Raw genomic sequence first — 7392 nt, 5'->3', positions numbered from 1 at the left:
TGATTTATCGAGCTAAACCTCACCCTTTGATAAGTTAAAGAAATAAATATTAAATATATGTACTTGTTATTATATTAGGATTAAGAGCACACACTTCCATAATAATTAAGGTCTAGTTCTTTTACTAAGTCAGTATAAAAAGAACTTACCTAAATGATCCTACTCAATACACTTAAAGTGTATCAGTATAATTTATTAGTCAAGATAAACTAATACTTAATTACACTACGACTATTCTGATGGTTTGTTCCTTTCCATCTTAGTCATGAGCTACTGTTTGTAATTTATAGAGAACCGACAACATGATCTTCTGAGTGTGACACCACACTCCATGTTATCTACTATATAAATTAATTGAACAATTACATTTAACAAATAAATACATATATTGACCAATGTGATTCTTTTATTTCAAAAATAAATGTTTACAAAAGCTAGCCTTTTAGTATTCACTCCAACAATTTTATCCACAGCACAACGGATAGCGGCAGCTCGTATTTCGATAAGTTTTTTGGTCCGAGAGTCCGAACCGGGTTGAACCAGCTCGACCAGGGCTCGAGCCCGGGGCGCCCTGGCTAGCACCAGGGGTCCGGGTACCTAGACCAAAGTCAATAATTTTGTTGACTTTTTCATCCATGCTTTCACTTCGGCTATACTCACTTGGGTGATTTTGGCCATCTGGAATAAGGCTCACCCAAACCTATATTTCGGCCTTCTCGAAGAACCTTCTGCTCCGGCTTCTCGTCCCTTGGAAATGTCGCTTGCCTCCTTCTCGTCCGCCAGCATACTCTTTTGCAACGTCTCATCCCTTGGACGCACCAAGCCCTTCGGCTCTCTCCCGTGCTTTTTTTTTCTCTAGTTGTGTCTTTCACTCGACTTCCTATGCTCCTAAGCTCCTGCACACTTAGACACAAGTATCAAACAATAACATGACATAACTTGACTTGGTTGATTACATCAAAACCTCCATGGGATACATACAATCTCCCCCTTTTTGATGTGGATCAATCCAAGTTAAGTTAGAGTAAAACAAAACAAAATAAATATGTAAGTTTTAAAACATTAGATATGTAATATTTTTAAAAAAAATGTACCTCCCCTTAAACTTAACTTCTAACTCTCTCCCTTTGATTACATTAAAAATATGTTTTGCTGAATTAAATTGAAATTAAAGTCTAAGGAATACTGGAACAGTGACTAATACTTTTTAAAAAAAATAAAATTTATTCTTGAAATTCAGATTTTATGATTAAAAGATAACTTTTAACAAGAATATTTTAAAAATTATTTTATTTGTTGAAAATTTATAAGAATTTTTATAAAGGTTAAGTAGATATATCCAAAGTAGTAATAAAAATTTTATGAAAAAAAAATGATCTATTTAAGCAGTAATAAATTATTTACTGTAGAAATAAAATTTTTTCTTAAAAATACTTTAAAATAGTTTTAAGATTTGAAAAATCTTAACAAATTTTTTGAGACGGTAATAGAGTAAGTATTTTTGTAAAAAAAAAATAAATTTTCAAAATTGAGTATTCAAAAAAATTTTAATATTAAAAATTAGCATTTAGAAAAATAATTCATAGAAAATTAAATATTGGTAAAAATATTTTTAAAATATTTTATTGGATAGAGAATATTATAATATTTTATTGAAAAATAAAATTTATAAAAATAACTCTATGAAATATTTTTAAATTAAAAAATATAATATTTGAAAAACAAATTATAAAAAATAATATAATGGTCAAAAAAAATTAAAATTTTTTTCTTTAGATAGGAAATGAAATCCTATTTTTTGAAAAAAATAATACCTAATTAATTTTGAATAGAAATTATATGAAGAAATTTATTTTAGCACATTAGGCAATTAAAAGGTAATTATTAAAATTAGAAATATGTACTAATTAAACTAAGCATGACTTTGAAATCCAATATAAGTTCATTTCTACTGGATTGATCAAGTATTTTCTAAGAATGTATGTTTTTATTATTTTTTTTATTTACCCCTTGTGAAATCTATAATATTAATTTAATCCTTAAGAATATCTAAAATTTGAACATGCAGAATTTTTTAAATGTTTTATTTATTACTTTAAATTAGTATTTACAATTTTTAATTTTTCAAGATCTTCTATTAAGTAAGATTTTGCCAAGATTCTCTTTATCTCTAAATTCTCCTTTTTAAAATTTTTGTTTTAAGTTTTTAATTTGTACATTGATTTAGACATTGATTTAATACCATAATATAGTTGATCAGGAGGTAAGAAACATACATCACTTACCATATTGGATCTGAAGCTTGATTCTCCCTTGCTTCACTGTATTCATCTGAAGTAGCTCATCCTTCATTGATGTTGGCTTCTGAGGTGCTTTATTCTTTGTGGCTAGCCATCAGTGCTAGTCCGTCATATGCTTCTATTGTTCATCCTTTTTTGTGACTTTTAGTGCTAAATTCTGGCCTAACTCTTTTGTAGTACCTGCACATCGAGTTTTATGTAATTCCAAAGTGCAAGAAAGCTCCTCTAGGGTACTTACCTCTAGGTCCTTCGAGATGTAGTAGGAATCTATGATCAAAGTTCATTCTGGAGTTCTGGTAAAAGCATTGAGTGTGTAGCGTACCGACTCCCAATTCGCTACTATTTCGTTGAGGTTGACCAGCCGGTGATTAGCTCCTTAATCGTTATGTGTAGTTTGGCTAGCTTCTCACCTTTGTCCAGACAGATGTTTGTTAGCTTGGTCCGAAGGATGTCTCATCGTGTAAGCTTCACTTCGGATGTTCCTTCATGGAGTTCTAGGAACTTCTCCTGGAAATGTTTTGCCGATGTGTAGCTTCCGTTGCGATTTACTTCTTGAGACGGTAATACACTTAATAAGTGATATTCCACTCTACTGTTGGCTACAAACTTGCTTTGCTCCTTCTTCGTCTAGAGGTACTCTTCTTTCTCTATGCCTTGTTGATATTTAGGAACTACAAAATCGTACTTAATTATTAAAAGAATTTCAAAGTCAATTTTTAGGAATATCTCCATTCGGCGTTTCCAATGCGTGAACTCCCCTTCGATATTTAGCGGGATGAGGCTTGGAAGCTCCTCACTTTGATATAAATTGGTGGTCCCCTAGCGACCAACTAGAGGGGGTGAATAGCCCTAAAAAGACACGAATATCCTTTCTCGATCTTTAAACTAATTTAGGCAAATACTTGTATAATAACAAAAAGTAAATGCATAAATTAAAAATAGAGGCAAGAGAGTTTACTAGGTTTGTAATCAAAGGATTACTGATCTTAGACAAATGAAGCTCACTAAAATAACCTTTGGGCAAAGTAGCCTCTTTTTAACATTGATAGCTCAAAAAATTAGTAGAACAGACAAAGAATTCATTTATAAGTGTTGTTCTTCAAATATTGAAATCAGGGTTGTATTTATAGAACTGATCCGATCTCCTGGAAGGATTCTGAGTGCCTAATGGTGGATAAAATTTTATCCATGGTGCAATGGATTGTGACAGCTCACGTTTTGATAAGTTTTTTTATATGTGTGCCTGGACTTAGTCTGGGCACCTAGACCAGGTCCGGGTGCCCAGACCGAGTTAAACCAACTCAACCAGGGCATGAGCCGGGGGTGCCCTGGGTATCCCTGGGGGTCTGGGCGTCTAGACTAAAGTCAATAATTTTGTTGACTTTTTTATCCAGGCTCTCGCTTCGACTCAGCTCGTTTGGGTGATTTTGGCCTTCCAGAATAACACTCACCCGAACCTATTTTATGGCCTTCTTGAGCAATCTTCTACTCCGGCTTCTCATCCTTCGGAAACGTCGTATGAATTCTTCTTGTCCACCAAAGTACTCTTCCACAGGGCCTCATCCCTTGGATGTACCGAGCTCGTCGGCTCTCTCCCATGTTATCCTTCTCGCTAGCTGCATCTTTCGCTCGACCTCTTGTGCTCCTAAGTTCTTGCACACTTAGACATAAGGATCAAACCACAATGGGGTCTAACTTGACTTGGTTGATTATATCAAAACCTTCATAGAGTACTTTCAAGGAGAAGTTCTTCTTGGGGAGAATTGAGAAGGGGAAGGAAGGGATCTTGCTTTGGGAGAGTAGAAGAAGGAGAAATTTAAGCTTTGGTGAGGAGATCTAAATAGAAGGGGTGGAAAAGTTAAAGGAAGGAGAAGATTTGGTTGAGAGAAAGGGAGAGGAGAGAGTCACATAGCCATATAAATGCATTACACGACCGTATTTAGGGCTTTATTTACCCTATGATCGTGATGCCACACAACCATGTCGAAAGACATAACCTAGGCATAATCTTCTCTGTGGTCATTTTTTAAAATTGAATTGGGGCACGGCCATGTCTAAAGACATGACCCCAACATGAAGTATTCGAGGGCAGAGACACGACCATGTCTTTAGATACAACCATGCCATAATTTGTTCGAGATATAAAATTTGGAGGGGCTTCAGATTAACACGCTTGGGCACGACCTTTTCACAATCAATTTAGTGAGTCTAAAATGGTCGTGTTGAAAGACATTATAGTGTCATAATCTGTTTTTCCCCTATCTCTGGTTGGCTCGACCCCTACTTCCATTAAGACTGTCTATTTCATTCCTTCTTCAAAGGTCCTCCACGCCAATGGTAATGACCTCGAGCAACTCATAGAGGTTAACAACCCTAAAAATAATATAAATGAAACTCAATTAAGCCTCAAAATAAAGAAACAAAAAGAACAAGAAAGTAAACCCTCGAAGTGCCTCCCAAAGAGCACTCGTTTAACGTCACAAACTTGACCCCTGATCTGGTTCAACTTGGATCCTTTGCCTTAAAGGAAAGGCGCTCCCCTCCAATGTGGTAAAATTGTCTCTGGCCTTTCCTTCATCTAAGCTCATATTGGGATGATATATTGGTCATTGTTCGCCTTGGGATTCATCTCCTTGCTTCGTGGACTAGGTACTATGTTCGGCGATCTCTCATCAGGATGAGGTTCGCTTTCTTCTCGTTAGACTTCATCCAAACTGAAATAGACACTTTTAACAACTAAAAAGGAATTAGTGGCCTTAAATAAATCAAACTCTAGTTTTTGCTTGCCAATTACCAATGATAGTTTATGATGTTTAACGTCTATCATAGCTCCAGCTGTGCCAAGGAAAGATCTTCCAAGAATACTGAGAATCTTTGGGTCTTCTTCCATCTCTAAGACCACAAAGTCCATAGGCACAATAAAGCTCTCTACTTCCACCGACACATTCTCAATGATATCCTTTGGGTATTTACAAGAGTGATTTGCTGATTGTAGTGTCATGGTGGTTAACTTCATGTCATTTAATCTCAGCTTCTTATAAACAAAGTATGGTATAAGACTTACACTTGCTCCTAGATCGCAGAATGCCTTACCAACTGTGGGCATGCCAATTTGACAAGGGATAGAGAAACTCCTTGGATCTTGGATCTTGGGAGATAGCGTATTCAGTAAGAAGGTGCTATACACTCCTCGATTAGTGCCACAGTCTCATATCCATCTCTTTTGCATTTGTTGGAGATAAGTTCCTTCATAAACTTGGAAAATTTTGGCATTTATTATAGAGCATCCATAAGAGTAATCTGAATTCATAATTCTTTGACTTTCTCCAATAACTTATCAAATTTTTCGCCCTTCTTTGCTTTGGAAATCCTTTGAGGGAAAAAAATTGGTGGAACATATTTTCTTAATAGAGGCTCTTCAACTAAAATGGTATTCTCTATCTCCTCTTGAACATGACCATTGTTAGAAGAGGAAGGAGAAGACTCTCCCATTTGTTTAATTCCTTTGTATTTAGCGGCAACTTGGGGATTACTAAAAAAGCACTAGCCATTTACACTATTTAATTGTCAAACACTTTTAAGTATTTCTCAATATTTTTCATCCTTACATTACGTTGCTTGATATCATTCTTCATTTCCAACTAAGTAACATGTATTTCTTCAAGGATATTTTCTATTCTCCAGGGTTGGTGCTTTTGTTGAAAGACAAATGACTGTACTACTTGGTCTTGATTATTGCGATATAAGAAATTTGGATGATTCCTCCATCCGGCATTAAAGTGTCTGAGTACGAGTTGTTGGGTCTAGAATTAAAGTGTCAATTGCATCTACTTGTTCAATCTAATCCAATTGTGTAGTTATGTCTCCTACTTGGCAAGCTTCTTTTGTATGCTCAGAATCTCTGCATACTGCATAAGTTGTGAGAATTGCATTCGCCAATTTTGTATTCATCAAGTCAAATCATTTTGTTAGGGTATTCATCTTTGCATAAATTAAATGTAAAGCATCCACATCATACTTCCAAGAAATCATAATTGTGTTGCTACATTCTAAAGCTTATTGGTGATGATTCAATGCCATACTTTCCATAATTTCTTCTTCTTCATCTAGTTCTTTGTTCATAAGAGCTCTGCCCGCTATGGAATCCAAGAAAACTTCTGTTTGATAGTTGATTCCATTATACAAAGTATGGATTACGAGCCATTTTTCCAATCCATGATGGGGGTACAATCTTAGCATTCCTTTAAATCTGTCCTAGGCTGCATACAAAGATTCACCATCATTTTGTATGAAGCTTGCGATAAGATTTCTCATATGAGCTATTTTGCATAGAGGATAAAACTTCTCCAAGAATATCTATTCACACTACTCTCGTGTAGTTATACTATCGATGGACAAAGAATTGAGCCAATATTTTGCTATATCCCTCAAAAAAAAAAAAAGAAGCAATCTTATAACTTCGGCTGGAACACCGTTCATCTTCATGTTGCTACATATCTTATAAGAAAACCTATAAGTGTTGATTTGAATCCTCAGACTATCCTCTCTTAAATTGATTTTGCTGGATCATAGATATTATTGCAGGCTTTATTTCAAAATTATTAACCTCAGTAGAAGGTCTAGTGATGCTAGACTTGAGACCCCTTGCGTAAGGTGCTACGTAATCTTTCAAAGGTTTGTTTACCATTGCTAATTATGTTTGTTCTTCTTCCAATTATTTTTGCAGAATTCTTCTCCTTTTAAATGTTTTGTCAATCTCAAGATCAATAGGCAATAGAGTTTGTGCAGTATTAGACCATCTTATAAAAGATCAAGTTCCAAATCAAAATTATTTGTAAATACAAAAATGTAGAATTTAAAAACAAGAAAATGCAAAATATAAGAAAGAAAATTGAATTGCAAACTAAGGAAAATAAATGTAGAATTTTATTAACAAAAAGAAGTGTTTAGAGTAACAAAATCACTTATCGGCTAATGTTAATCACAAACAGTCCTCAGCAATGACACCAAAAACTTGTTATCTTACCGTAAGTGCACAGTTAAATCTTTAAGTAATACAATATCGATCTCACAGGAACTATGGATCTCTTGC

At 34.7% G+C, this 7392-nt stretch overlaps 1 non-coding gene across 1 annotated transcript; it reads left to right on the top strand.

Annotated features, from left to right (window-relative positions):
• The first annotated feature begins 6510 nt into the window (after positions 1–6510).
• Positions 6511–6617, top strand: LOC122033131. The gene has a single exon (XR_006126387.1). It is a non-coding gene; the product is annotated as a small nucleolar RNA R71 (small nucleolar RNA).
• The last annotated feature ends 775 nt before the right edge of the window (positions 6618–7392 follow it).

The sequence above is a fragment of the Zingiber officinale genome, chromosome 11A (genome assembly GCF_018446385.1).
Source record: "Zingiber officinale cultivar Zhangliang chromosome 11A, Zo_v1.1, whole genome shotgun sequence".
Lineage (NCBI taxonomy): Eukaryota > Viridiplantae > Streptophyta > Magnoliopsida > Zingiberales > Zingiberaceae > Zingiber > Zingiber officinale.
This window is presented reverse-complemented; position numbering and strand designations above follow the sequence as displayed.